We start from the raw sequence: 13,437 nt of genomic DNA on the forward strand, positions 1-13,437 counted from the left end.
GAAAAAAAATAGCAATGCAAGTTAAAGACCCACTTACCTTATTTCATCCTCTGCTCAGAGTCCTGAAGTTGACAAGAATTCTTCCTATGATGTTTTCACATTTTAAGTCCATATGTGTGTCCCTACAATTATATTTAGCATATTTAAGTTTCTGTATAAGTACCGCGCACTAACCGATTGCGCCACTGGAGCTCCCATATTTAAGTTTCTTTCTCTCTTTGTTTTCGTTTTTTCCTTTCCCTCTTTCTCTCTCTCTCTCCTTCTTTCTTTCTTTCTTTCTTCCTTCCTTCCTTCCTTCCTTCCTTTCTTTCTTTCTTTCTTTCTTTCTTTCTTTCTTTCTTTCTTTTTTCTTTCTTTCTTTCTTTCTCCTTTTTACTCATAGCCAAGGGTTTATCACTCTTAGTCAACTTTTTCTGGTAGAGAAAGAAAGAGACATAGGAGGCATAACACCATAGGACCTATTCCTCCTCTACTGCAGTGGAGGCCACGCTCAAACCTGGATTGTGATCATGGCAAAACAAGCACACTATCCAAGTGAGCTAGTTTGCTGGGGATTGTTTCTTGTTCTTGTCTTGTTTTATTTGCTTTTTTGTATTGCTTTTCTATGTGATTAACTGGAGCCATATGCATGATTTCACTATTCTCTGGTCAACTTTTCATCCAGACAGGAAGAGAAACAGAGACAAAGAGGAAGATATACCACAGCAGCAGTGCTTCCCCCAATGGGATTGTAATACTATCATGTGATGTCAGGGCTCAAGCATGAGCTGCATATGACAAAGCATGCACCCCATCCAGTAAGTTATATCTCTGGTCCGTTTCTTTTCTTTTTCCGCTAGAGTTATCACTGAGACTTAGTGTCTGAATTACAAATACACCATTCTCAGGAACCATTTTTTTCTTTCTGCTTTTCCTTTCCTTTTTACTTGCTAGGACAGAGAAAAATTGAGAGGGGTAAGGGTTTTTTAGAGATGGAGACACAGAGAGATACCTTCAGTTTCACCACTCATGGAGCTTTCTCCCAGCAGGTGGGAACCAGGGGCTTGAGTCTAGGTTATTACATGAGGTAACAAGTGTGCTCAACAGGGTATGCCACTCGTTGGCCTTGCTGCTACTTCTTGTAATTTTACATGTGTATTAATGACATCTAACGACTTAATATTATATCTTTCTGGAAGTTAACTTTGTGTGCATCCTGTGTGATTCAATTAACTAAGTCTTTTGATATTTTACATGGACAATAATTTCTCAAAATTGGAGTGAATGGTATTAAACTACTTATTATAAAACTACTTGTGAAGTATAACAAGCTCCCATTCATACATTTTGAGGACATTCTAATTACAGTAGTATAACATTGGTGCATAGATAGACTGACCTATGTGTCCATTTGTATTTAACATTACTCTGGAATAATTATTACAATCTCATGCTAAATTCTGTTACTTACTAGAGTGATCCTCCCCTTTTTTGTTTCTTTTCTATTATTTATGCTTATTTTCACATAACCTTATTCATTTCTTAAATAAAAAAAATACCATTTGGAGACTGATATTATTTAATGAAGTAAACACTAATTTAAGAAAATTTGATAAATTTAAAATAGCACTTTTTCCTACCTGTTACAATAGTATAGGTCATCTTTTGCTTTGGTCTTATTCTGTGCTCTTCAATATATTTTTATAAATTTCGCATAGCATTATACATAAATGTGGCACTGAATATATTTATATTTTAAAGATTGATTGATTTTTGAGAATGAGAGACCAGAACATTACTGAATTCTGGCTTATGGTGGCATCAAAGATTGAACCTGGGTCCTGTAGGTCTTAGGTATTTGGTGTCCAATATATAAAAATTTCCTATATAACAGCTATACTGTCTCTGTCCTGTTCTGGTAAATATTTAAAAGATATATTTTCTAATCTCTTTTTCTTTCTTTTTTTTTATAATTTTTTTCCCCCTCCAGGGTTATTGCTGGGCTCGGTGCCTGCACCATGAATCCACCGCTCCTGGAGGCCATTTTTCCCCCCTTTTGTTGCCCTTGTTGTTGTAGCCTCCTTGTGGTTATTATTATTGCCATTATTGATGTTGTTCGTTGTTGGACAGGACAGAGAGAAATGGAGAGAGGAGGGGAAGACAGATATGGGGAGAGAAAGATAGACACCTGCAGACCTGCTTCACTGCCTGTGAAGTGACTTCCCTGCAGGTGGGGAGCCGGGGGTTCGAACTGGGATCCTTAAGCTGGTCTCTGCGCTTTGTGCCACATGTGCTTAACCCACTGCGCCACCGCCCGACCCCCCCCCCATCTCTTTTTCTTAGATATAGGGCAGCATTCTACTAGTTTGTATATTTTTATTTTGATCTCATACCTAACCATAAGTTATATGTAAATGTTCATGCCCTTCAATGTTCAACAACTGAAATATCAATGAGCATTTTATTCTTTCTTTCATGGAAATCTACACCTTGGTCCTTTGGAAAAAGCTTCTAAATACTCAACAGTCATCATTTTCAGGGTTGTGGAGTTCTCTTTGATGGCTAGTCTCTTAAAAGTTTGTTTTTGTTTTATTTTAAATCATAAATGGATACTAAATTTCAGTCTAACTTTTCTGGATATCTTGGGAGGATAATATAATTTTTCTCCTCTAAGTATTTAATATTGTAAATTACATTAGAGGTTCTAAAATTGAATCACTGCAGCATCATTCAATAAGTCTTATTTGGTACTAACAACCTTAAATTCTTTAGCTGACATGTCATGAAGACTGGTTACATCTATGTTAATGAGACTGGTCTATACTTTCCTATTTTCAAAAGTATTGAACTGTTGAAAACAAGAATATCTACATCTTTAATGTCATTGTAACGTGTGCCATGTGACTATGTGCCATGTGGATAAATTGCTAGCATAGTTCTAAAATTTTGTTGGCTACAAATCTGTCCAGGGCCAGTAAAATAGTTAACCTGGATTGTGCACCTGCTTTGCCATGTACACAACCCAGGCTTGAGTCTAACTCTCACTATACTAGAGGAAGCTTTGATGTATGGTATCTTCCCCTCCTCTCTCTCTCTCAGTCTCTCTCTCTTTCTCTCTCTCTCTCCCTCATTTCCTCCCTCCCTCCCTCCCTCTTTCTCCCTCTCTCCCTCTCTCTTCACAAAGAAAAAGAAAAAGAAAACCTCAGCCTGGAATGGTGAAAGAAACCCCAGAGATAACAAAACATACATTATCATTATCATCTGAGTCTATGAGTATGAGGGGGAGGGGGTGACTAAACAAGAAAAACACAAGAATTGTATGCATGAGGCACAAATTTGATCAGTAGCACCACATCTAATGGAGAGAGGAACTCTTATCTCTCATAAAATAAGCAAATAAACCTCAAGAAAACGGAAGAGTCAGTATCTTTTTTTTTTCTTTCTTATTTTGCCCTTGTTGCTCATGTGAAATAAGTCAACAGGAAGATTCACCTTTCTAAGGTGAATCTTTCAGGAAATGTGGGTTTAAATTCTGGTGGACTTCAGGGATAAAACATTTTTATCCACCAAAAGATCTAATCTGGCCCTTGGGACATGGTGCAGGCCAAGGGTCTGAGAAGAGAAAGATGGTGAGGTACGATTCCCAGGAGAAGTCAGGGATGTGAAGAGAAAGTATTAACAATCTAGAATTAATTTTTACATTCGATCTACTGCATTGTATGTCAAAATATTACCTTTATGCTTAAGATTTTAGACTCATTTTCAAAAGAGCCAAGCTTCAACTATGGTTGAGGGGATTAAGAGTAATTCTGAAATCTACTTCTTCAGCTTAGTGGAGTGGGTAGAGCAACAAACAACATGTGGCATGAAGTTGAGCTGAGCAACAGGTGATCTGTGAGGCAGAGAACAAAACTGGAGATGTGCCCACTGACCCAGAAGTAAGTAGAGTAAACAAATGGGTGTTCATTTGGCCTCGAAGGAAAAAAAAAATCTAATTAAGCATAAGAGAAAATATTAAAAAATATTTCATATAATTGAAAACTCCAGGGGTAACATGCATGGCTAGTTAGTTGCATACTGTGTGAGACATAATGAAAAATAATGAGGTAGTGCCCAGTTGGAAGGAAGTCAAAATCCTCTCCCTACATTGTCTACAGCCTTAATCCATGATTGAAGAGTGATTACTGCTTCCAAAGCATTGCAGACTCCACTCAGGGACAAAAGATGCATCAATAGATTGCAGAACATACCTCTGTACTCCCCGTCTAGAAAAGGGTGTTCACTAACTGAGCTTCTCCCACAAACACCTCAGGGCACTGGTCAAACCAATCCTCTGCTTGACTGAATTCATGTACTCACTGGAATCTGAAGGTGATGTGGATTGCAGCTATTACCCTAAGCCCCATCCATGCTACACCACTATGGAATTCAGCAGTAGACAGCAGCTACTGCATAGCAGCTAATGCTGCAGCATGCAGGATGTTTGCTAGGCTCCAAGGTATAGGAAGCAGTAAAGAATGTGTCTCTGTGTGGGGTTGCGTTGCAGGGGAGAGAACTCAGTTGGAGTCAACCTAGGATGCTGCTTACTCAGCTATGTGGGAGAGGAGCCAGGAACTCTCGTGGCTGAGTGGGAATGCAATGCAATGCTTTATTGATCAGAAAAACCTGCCCTCTATATCTTCTGAGATGGAAGTGGCAGGTCGGAAAAAAGTAACTGGGTAGGAGAGTGGGTGGAAAGAAGGAAAAGAGAGCAAAGATAGCAAGCTTCCATCTAACCAGTGGGGACTAAACCAATGTCCTGCAGGCAGGGCAGGTCTCCAGCTGTTGTGAAGGTTCAAACCAGTGGGGATTAAGCCAATGCTCTGCAGGCAGGGTGGGTCTCAGACAAAACAATGATTATGTAAATAGACTACAGTGTTAAGCAATGGAGCAGGGGGGAGCTGGCATAATGCCCAATAACTGGAAGGCAGGGAGTTGACAAGAGGTAGAACCACCCTTGAACCATAGTTCTATCCTGTTGAATAGTCTATTGTTTGGGGTTAGGCAGTAAGGCAATGGGTTGAGTACACAAAGTACAAAGTGCAAGGACCTGTACAAGGATGCTGATTTGAGCCCCCATTTCCCCATCTGCAGGAGGCTTGGGGAAGCAGGTCTGCATCTCTCTCTCTCTCTCTCTCTCTCTCTCTCTCTCCTCTATCTTCTCCTCCCCTCTCAATTTCTCTCTGTCCTATCCAATGGCTAAAAAAAAAATTGCTGCCAGGAACAGTGTATTTGTAGTGCTGGCACTTCTTCTTCTAGCATTTGCCCTTCTTCCATAGCCAGTCAACAGGTCAGGTTGAAAGCTGTCAGGAGCTGCTTGTTGCTGGCTTTGAAAGTGACTGGGATCCATGTGGATTCATTCGGCTAGGAAGGATCGTCAGTTTCCCCAACTGAGCCCCAGTCATAATCCTGGAGAAAAAAAAAAATCTGGGAGTCAGGCAGTAGTGCAGCAGGTTAGGCGCATGTAGTGCAAAGTATAAGGACAGGTGTAAGAATCCCAATTCAAGCCCCTGGCTCCCCACCTGCAGGGGGAGACACTTCACAAGCCATGAAGCAGGTCTGCAGCTGTCTGTCTTCCTCTCCCCCTCTCTGTCTTCCCCTCCTCTCTCCATTTCTCTCTGTCCTATCCAACAACAAGGACATCAGTGACAACAACAATAATAACTTACAACAATAAAACAAGGGCAACAAAAGGTAATAAATAAGAAATATTTTTAAAAATCTATTGTCCCATTGAACTTCATTTACGTTTTGAAGATAAAATCATGAATAATCCAGGACAGTGACTTCACAGTATTAAACATCATGTGCTGGGCCATATGGGAATGCATTGACATCATGCCTGGAAAACCTAGTGTGGTGTAGGAGCACTTTTCCCACAAGTTCATTCTCACTAGGAATCCATTGCCCTTTATCTCTCAAATCTAGTCTCTTTAGGGTGGGGATATAGCATAATGGTTATACAAAGAGACTATCCTGCCTGAGGCTCTAAAGCCCCAGGTTCAACCCCTTACACCACCATCAACCAGATATAAGCAGTGCTCTGGTTAAAAAAAAAAAAAAAAAAGATCTCTTTGATGTTGGATTAATTCTTAGTGGACACATGTAGGAAAAATGGCTGTCAACATCTGAAGACTCAAATCTTTCCAGGTCAAGAGGGAAAGAGGAAGTCTTTTCTCTCCCAAATAGGAAAAAACAAAATCAAACTACTAGAATGTTGAAAAACTACATGCCTACCTGGAACCAATCACTGTGGCCAAGCAGTTAAACCAGGTTGATCTCAGAGACTTGAGTGCCTGTACAATCATTCGGATAATATGGAGAAAAAAAAAAATAACAAAAGCATTAAGACTTTGGACCTTGAGGATGAAGAATGTAGGGAGTGACAGCAAAGGAAAGTTGATTTTCTGAAGCTGATCATGAGCAATATGAATGATAAATAGTTTAACTGCCCACAGCATACAAATATAGTCAACAAGTTGTATATTTTTAGACCTGTTACAAAAATGGTAGGTGGAATTGAGTGATTTAAAAATACTTAAAATCTAGGGAAATGTGGAAATGTACCCTGAGACAGCAAAAATTCTGTGAACCAACATTTTCTTAATAAAATGATGTTGAAAGAAATGCATAAGATAATGGAAGGCCAAGAAGAACCACTGACTATGGGAAAGATAGAATGGCTTTGGATCTCTGAGATAAAGAATTTAAAGATTGCAGAGTGAGCACACAGCACATTGAAAAGGCTGTTGAGTGATAACAAGCTATCATTACTCTAATTTTGTTGAATTCCTTGGGGTAATTTCAGTATTAAAATAATTCCATTATCAACATGAGCTTCATCTACCAAGGTGAATGGTGTCTGTAGGTCTATACATAGATACAAACTGACAACATTTCACCACTGGGAGTATAGAGAGAAAAATAAGGAACAATCAAAGTAGCATGAATAATAGGCTGTAGAAATAAAACTACTCTTTCTTGGTGAATTAAATTCTAGAAAACATGGAAACAAACAGTGCTGTTTGTGTGTGTAAACATGCTATCTCTGCACAGTTTAGTAGTTCCTTAGAATACGTAATCCCAAGGTCTTAACATTCTAATTTGATTCAAACTGGGCTAGCAATGAGGAGGGAAAGGCTGAAGGAAAGTCTGGGAGATATTTTTAAAGGAATGAATTCAATTGCTTGTGTTTCTTTGAAATGTTTCTTTGACAGTTTTTCCTCTTTTCTATCTGGCTCTCCAACCCCTCTCCCATCTTGGTGTAGAATGCTTTTCCTTTATTCTGAGAAGAATATAAGCATGTTTAGATTTGAACTGTAGCCAGCTGCTTGGTAACAGGGAACCATTGAGTAAGTTAATAGCCATTGACATTTCTGCTTTACGATTTCCTACATCCAATGATTGTATTGAAAATTAAATAAAATTTTATCTGTCAAACTTTTAGCACATTATTTCTCATATAACACTGAACTCGTACATAATTTTGTGTAAAATCACTAGCAAACTCTATTTAAAATACTGTCTGGACTATTTTCTTTCTGGGAAAACCCTGTCTTGCTTTAAGTTGACTGATTTATCTCAGTTGAAAACTAAGGAAGGAATCTACTGAGCAGACTGAGACCTCCTCAAGTGAGGGTCCACAGCATTAACAAAGCAATCCCCAAAACAAATAGGGAAAAAAGTCTAAGTGGACCTAGCCCTGGCTTATCAGTTTATACTGTTATTTTCCTCTAATTAAACTTTACAAAAGTTGTCCAACTTGTCTTGGGATCATGAAAATAGATGCAGGAGGGGATAACAAAATAGCTCACAGGGATAATGTGCCTGGTCCTTGTATGTGCAACCCAGGGTTGAGTGTGGATCTTATTGCATTGGAAGAAGCTTCAATGTGGTGAAAGAAAATAAGCAGTCATTAGGAGCACACTGTGTGCTAGAAACTATTCAGTGCAATTTTTCTTTTCTTTTCTTTTCCTTTTTTACATTTTTATTTCATAATATATTTACTCTCCCCAATCCTATAATTTGCATATAACCCTATTAGTTTAATCAATTAATTCCCTTTTCTAAATAACAAATTCCACCTTGAAAGGATTCTTGGGGAGTCAGGCTGTAGCGCAGCGGGTTAAGCGCAGTGGCACAAAGCACAAGGACCGGCATAAGGATCCCGGTTCGAACCCCGGCTCCCCACGTGCAGGGGAGTTGCTTCACAGGCAGTGAAGCAGGTCTGCAGGTGTCTATCTTTCTCTCCTCCTCTCTGTCTTCCCCTCCTCTCTCCATTTCTCTCTGTCCTATCCAACAAGGACAACAACAATAATAACTACAACAATAAAACAACAAGGGCAACAAAAGGGAATAAATAAATTAAATAAATATTTTTTAAAAAATTAAAAAAAAAAAAGAAAGGATTCTTATCCACTGTTACTTAGTTAGAAAAGAAGTCACAGAGATGGGCCAGGTGGTGGCACACTTAGTTGAACACACATATTACCATGCACAAGAACCCAGGTTTGAACCCCAGTTCTTCAGCTGCAGGGGAGATGCTTCAGGAGTGGTAAAAAAGGAAGCTGTCTAACTTTCTCTCCCTCTCTATCTCTCTCTTCTCAATTTCTCTCTATCCTGTCAATTATAATAGAGAGAAAAAAGAAAGAGAGAAAGAAAGAAAGAAGAAAGAAAGAAAGAAAGAAAAAGAAAGAAAGAAGGTAGTTGGGATCAGTGTATTCATAGTGCAGGCACCAAGCCCCAGCAATAACCCTGGTGGCAATACATTAAAAATAAATAAATAAAAAGAAATGAAAAAAAAAGAAGGAAATCCTTCTGCAACCCTCAACGACCCTGGGTCCATGCTCCCAGAGGGCTAGAGAATGGGAAGGCTATCATGGGAGAGGGTGGGTTATGGGGATTGGGTGGTGGGAATTGTGTGGAGTTGTACCCCTCCTACCTTATGCTTTTGTTCACTAATCCTTTCTTAAATTAAAAATTTAAATAAAAAAAAAAATAAATAAATAAAAAAAAAAAAAAGAAAGAAAGATAAAAAAAAAAAAAAAAAAGAAGGAAATCTTAGTATCAAGTTGGAGTCTTATGATAGCTGATTCAAGACTCAGCATTCTAAATCTCATTGTCAGATGTGGTGGATTGTTTTATTGCTATTACTATTATTATTGTTATAATATTTTGTCACTGCTGTTGTTGGGGTGGTGATGATTCATACTGCTACAATGTTCCACTACTACTTTCAGCACAATGATCTTGACAAGCATTTTTTCAGGAAATTAAGTGTTGCCATACCAACTGATTCCACTGACAGCAAAAATACACTGTTATGTCAATGTAAACAGTATTAAATAAAACCCACAAAGAAAACAGGAGTAGGAGAAGTAGCTTTTAGTGTATTAAATCATAATATAAAAAGCTAAAAATAATGTCTCTTCCTATAAAAATACAAAAAGAGGAAAGTATATCAGTAGAACATTTATCCTTACAGGCAGAGAAATAGTCTCAACAACCTTTTAATAACATTTTAGTCTTTCATTCATTATTTTAAAGAAAATCTTCAGATGGTATTAGCCCAGTGGCTTCTGCCCTAGTCAATGTATTCTAAATCCAGACCAACCCATTTAAGCTACATTCATTCAGTAGCTAGTGCAATGGAATTTTGGGTCCTCAAGGACAAATCCAAGTACATACCCAGGGCACATGCATTTTATGTCCTTTTTTCCTCTGACCATTGAAGCCCCCCCCACCCCATTTTTTAACCACTAGTTTCTACAATCCTTGAATTCCTATTTCTTTTCATTTCTCACTGCTCCCTGGTCCTGCTTAGGCTCAAAGCCTGCATTTGACTTCTCTGAATTGACATTTGGTATTTCTTTAGAAAAAGAAGACACCAATTATTGGAATTTCTCATTGTTCTCTGTTAAAAAAATTGTATGTGACCAGTCTAAGGGTAAATGCAACTATTTCTGATACTTTTTTCTTATTGGTTTAACCAAAATCATAACAAATGATCCGGCTGTAGGGAAACACTGTGGACATTCATGGTGTTTGTGTGTGTTTCTCTGTCTCAAACTTTTTTTTTTTTTTACTGGACAGTGCTCTTGTCACACATTCATTTTGAGCTTTTTAAATACATATATGAAAAATATTTCACTTATTTATTTATTGTGTAGAGACCAAAAGAAATTGAGGGGGGCACAGAAAGGGACAGAGAGAGAGAGAGAGACAGAGAGAGAGAGAATGCCCTGTTTCATCACTCCTGAGGCTTCTCCCATGAAGTAGGGGGTTGGGGGCTTGAACCTAGGTCCTTGAACATTTTAACATGTGTGCTCAACAGGGTGCACCACAGCAAGCCTCTTTAGATCTTTTTAAAATATTCATTTATTTATAAGTAAATATTTTAAAAGAGATAGAACCCACTTCACCCACCATCAAAGTTCTATGTCCCCACCCTCCCAACAATAATCACTACAGTGAGTTATCTGACAGTTTAATACTGTAGTGCACAATAGTGGAAATGAACCTCGCTGTGGGTGACTGTGTTGTTCAGATACCTGTCATGGGGACATGAGGAATTGTGCCCTATATCAAGGACTGTACTGTAAACCCATCACCCACGCAATAATACGATAGAAATAAAAATAGATAAATGCAAGACTCTGATTAAAATAAAAAAGACATATGCAGCAAAAGAACAGAGCTCTGGCTCTGTTCAGCTCTGGCTTATGGTGGTTCTGGGGACTGAACCTGGGCCCTTTGGGACCTTGAGCATGAATATCATTTTGCGTAACCATTATGCTGTTCTCCAGCACCTCCCCTTTTAGCCTCAGACAATTTTTTTTTACTGAGAACATAAAGAATGAGTGGAACTTTCTAAACCATATTTTTCACTTTTTTCCTCTTTTGTACAATTATATATCAATAGTAGGTGTATTTTCTTATGATCATAAATATTCACTCCACTATTATTCAGCCAACAGAGTCTGAAAGAAAGCCAACTTTTTATGAGTTAAAGAGGAATCATATTTTTTTCCCATTTCTCACTTACTGTCTATTATATTTCTGTCTGAGTCTCTGTGTGCTGAAATGTAGTTTGTCAACTCAACAGGTTGAAGCCCAATAAATCATAGGTACACAGGTCTGATGATTAGAAATAAAGTTGTTCCACTTCTTTTTTTGAAAAAAAACAAAACCTTAGATTTTTTTATTTTGGTGCAAAGTTATTTCAAAAGGAGTTTTGAATATGATAGTCTTAGAAAAGGATGCACAAGTAGTTGGTCAAAGTCTATAGGATAAAGGTAATTTTTTTTCCTATTGTATTGGAGAATAGGGGACTAAACTATTTTTATTTAAGATGTCAATAGCAAAGTTGACTTTGAAGGCAAGATAATGTGGTGATATCTGCCAACTATGTAGTGAAACTGTAAACAAATCATGAAAATCAAAGGTACCCAATATCCAAAGACACAGAAGCTCAGGCAGTAAAATGCTCAGAGAGTGAGTGAGTGTGATGGGTGAGTGAAATCAAATGGTTCAGCAAGTTCCTAGAAAATGATGGCTGAGAAGAGGCCATTAGTTTTGGCGAGCAAAGGGTCATTTGTGATCCTTTGAAAATGGAATTTCAAGGTTGTGTTAGAAACAGATAAACAATTGCAAGTGATCACAGAACGATTGCGTACCATCTGTACTCACAGCTCTGATGAACACCTAGTAGGGTATTGCAGGACAAGGAATAATTGCAGTAGTATGGCTGTTTTGAATGCCAAGGCCAGTGCATATATGATCTGTTCATAAACCCAAACAGAAAAACATCCCATAGGCATGGTGAACCAAAAAAACCTATGCTTAAGCAATTAATAATGAAGTTTTAAACTTAAAAATCTATTAATATAAATAAAATGTTAGTGGCCAAATGTTCAGTCTTTTCTCAGGGATATTTTATTCAAGTGCTTAACATTATTATCTTTTTTATTAATTTTTTTTTGTTCTATCTCCAGGGCTTCATTGCTCTGGGCTAATGTTTTCAGGTAAAAAGACAGAGAGATAGAAATCACTGAAAACAATGAGCCTTAAGGAAAAGTGGGTATAGAGCAACCTAAGAATACTGCTCAGGAGATGGTGTATTTGTTCTGTTTCTCTGAATTTGCCTTTTCATCTTCCTGTATATTGCTTTGTCTCTCTGGGTGTCTATTAGCAGGCATACATATGCCAGTTGGATAGTGAGGGCTCTTGTAGAAGCTTGCATGGTATAAGATGGAATTTACTACTTTCTAGCTAAGTCAGAGCAGTGAATATATAGGCATAAAGCTTAAAGTGAAAAACAGTTCGAGTTCACACATTTGAGAAAATCTTATCAGGTGATGGTATTTTTGGTTTGAGATTTTTATCAGTGATGATTAATTTTTCCAAATATTAAATATATACTTCCAGGTAATAATAATAATGATAATAATAATAATAATAATTACAAAGGAGCATAACAGATTTGAAAGATAGATGATTTGAAGGGTGTACATCTTTATGTTTTTAATTATGACTCCAGCTTCTTTTCCAGTAATAGTTGCTGGAAGCAAGCTTGAGATATCTATTTAGGATATCAGACTGGGTTAAATGTCCTCTCTTGCATTCTGCTCATAAAAGTCAGATCTAACTGATTAATTAGTATATATATATATATATATATTTATATATATATATATATATATATAATATTTATATATATTTATATATATATATCCCTCAAAAGAGTTGTATATAAAATGTGTCTTTGAATTTGTGGTAATATATAAACCTCAATATTCCCATAATGAATCTGGCCGCCAAATTTTAGAGGTTGCCTAAACTTATGGCAAAAGATACTCATGCGCAGTGAATTTTATCCTAAATATGTTTTCTACCTTGTTGAAGTCAGCCAAGTACTGGCAATATAAAACAATGGACTCACACCCCTGTCCTGTGGTCTTGCTTGCTAAACTGTCACCTTTACTTACAAAGGCTATCAAGGAAAGAGCTCTTGTCCTGATAACACCTTGGTGCAAAAACATCTGCCTTGCACAGTGGTCAATGCTAAATGCTTCAACTGGGTATGTTTTTCCCCTTCTTGTTTCTTTCCCCTTTTGATTTTTTTTTTTTAACTGCCTTTTGGATGTTTGGTACCAAGTTAAAAAAAAAAAATCAATAAGCCCAAACATTTACAGCAGCAAGTTTAATATAGCTCACCTTCCTGGAATTGGCCTCAGGGAAAGTGAGAGGCATCATGTTAAAATGGTGCTGAGCTCAGATCTCGAAAGATGTTTGGGATGGAAGGGACTTGCTCAGCAAGATTTTGATTCTTCAGATGCAAATGAGGCAGCTCCTACAGAACCACGCTAGGCATGAGAACATATCGAGAGATTTGTGGAGAAGTGATACTCCAATAACCTC

This window comes from Erinaceus europaeus, chromosome 2 (assembly GCF_950295315.1).
Source record: "Erinaceus europaeus chromosome 2, mEriEur2.1, whole genome shotgun sequence".
In the NCBI taxonomy this organism is placed as follows: Eukaryota; Metazoa; Chordata; class Mammalia; order Eulipotyphla; family Erinaceidae; genus Erinaceus; species Erinaceus europaeus.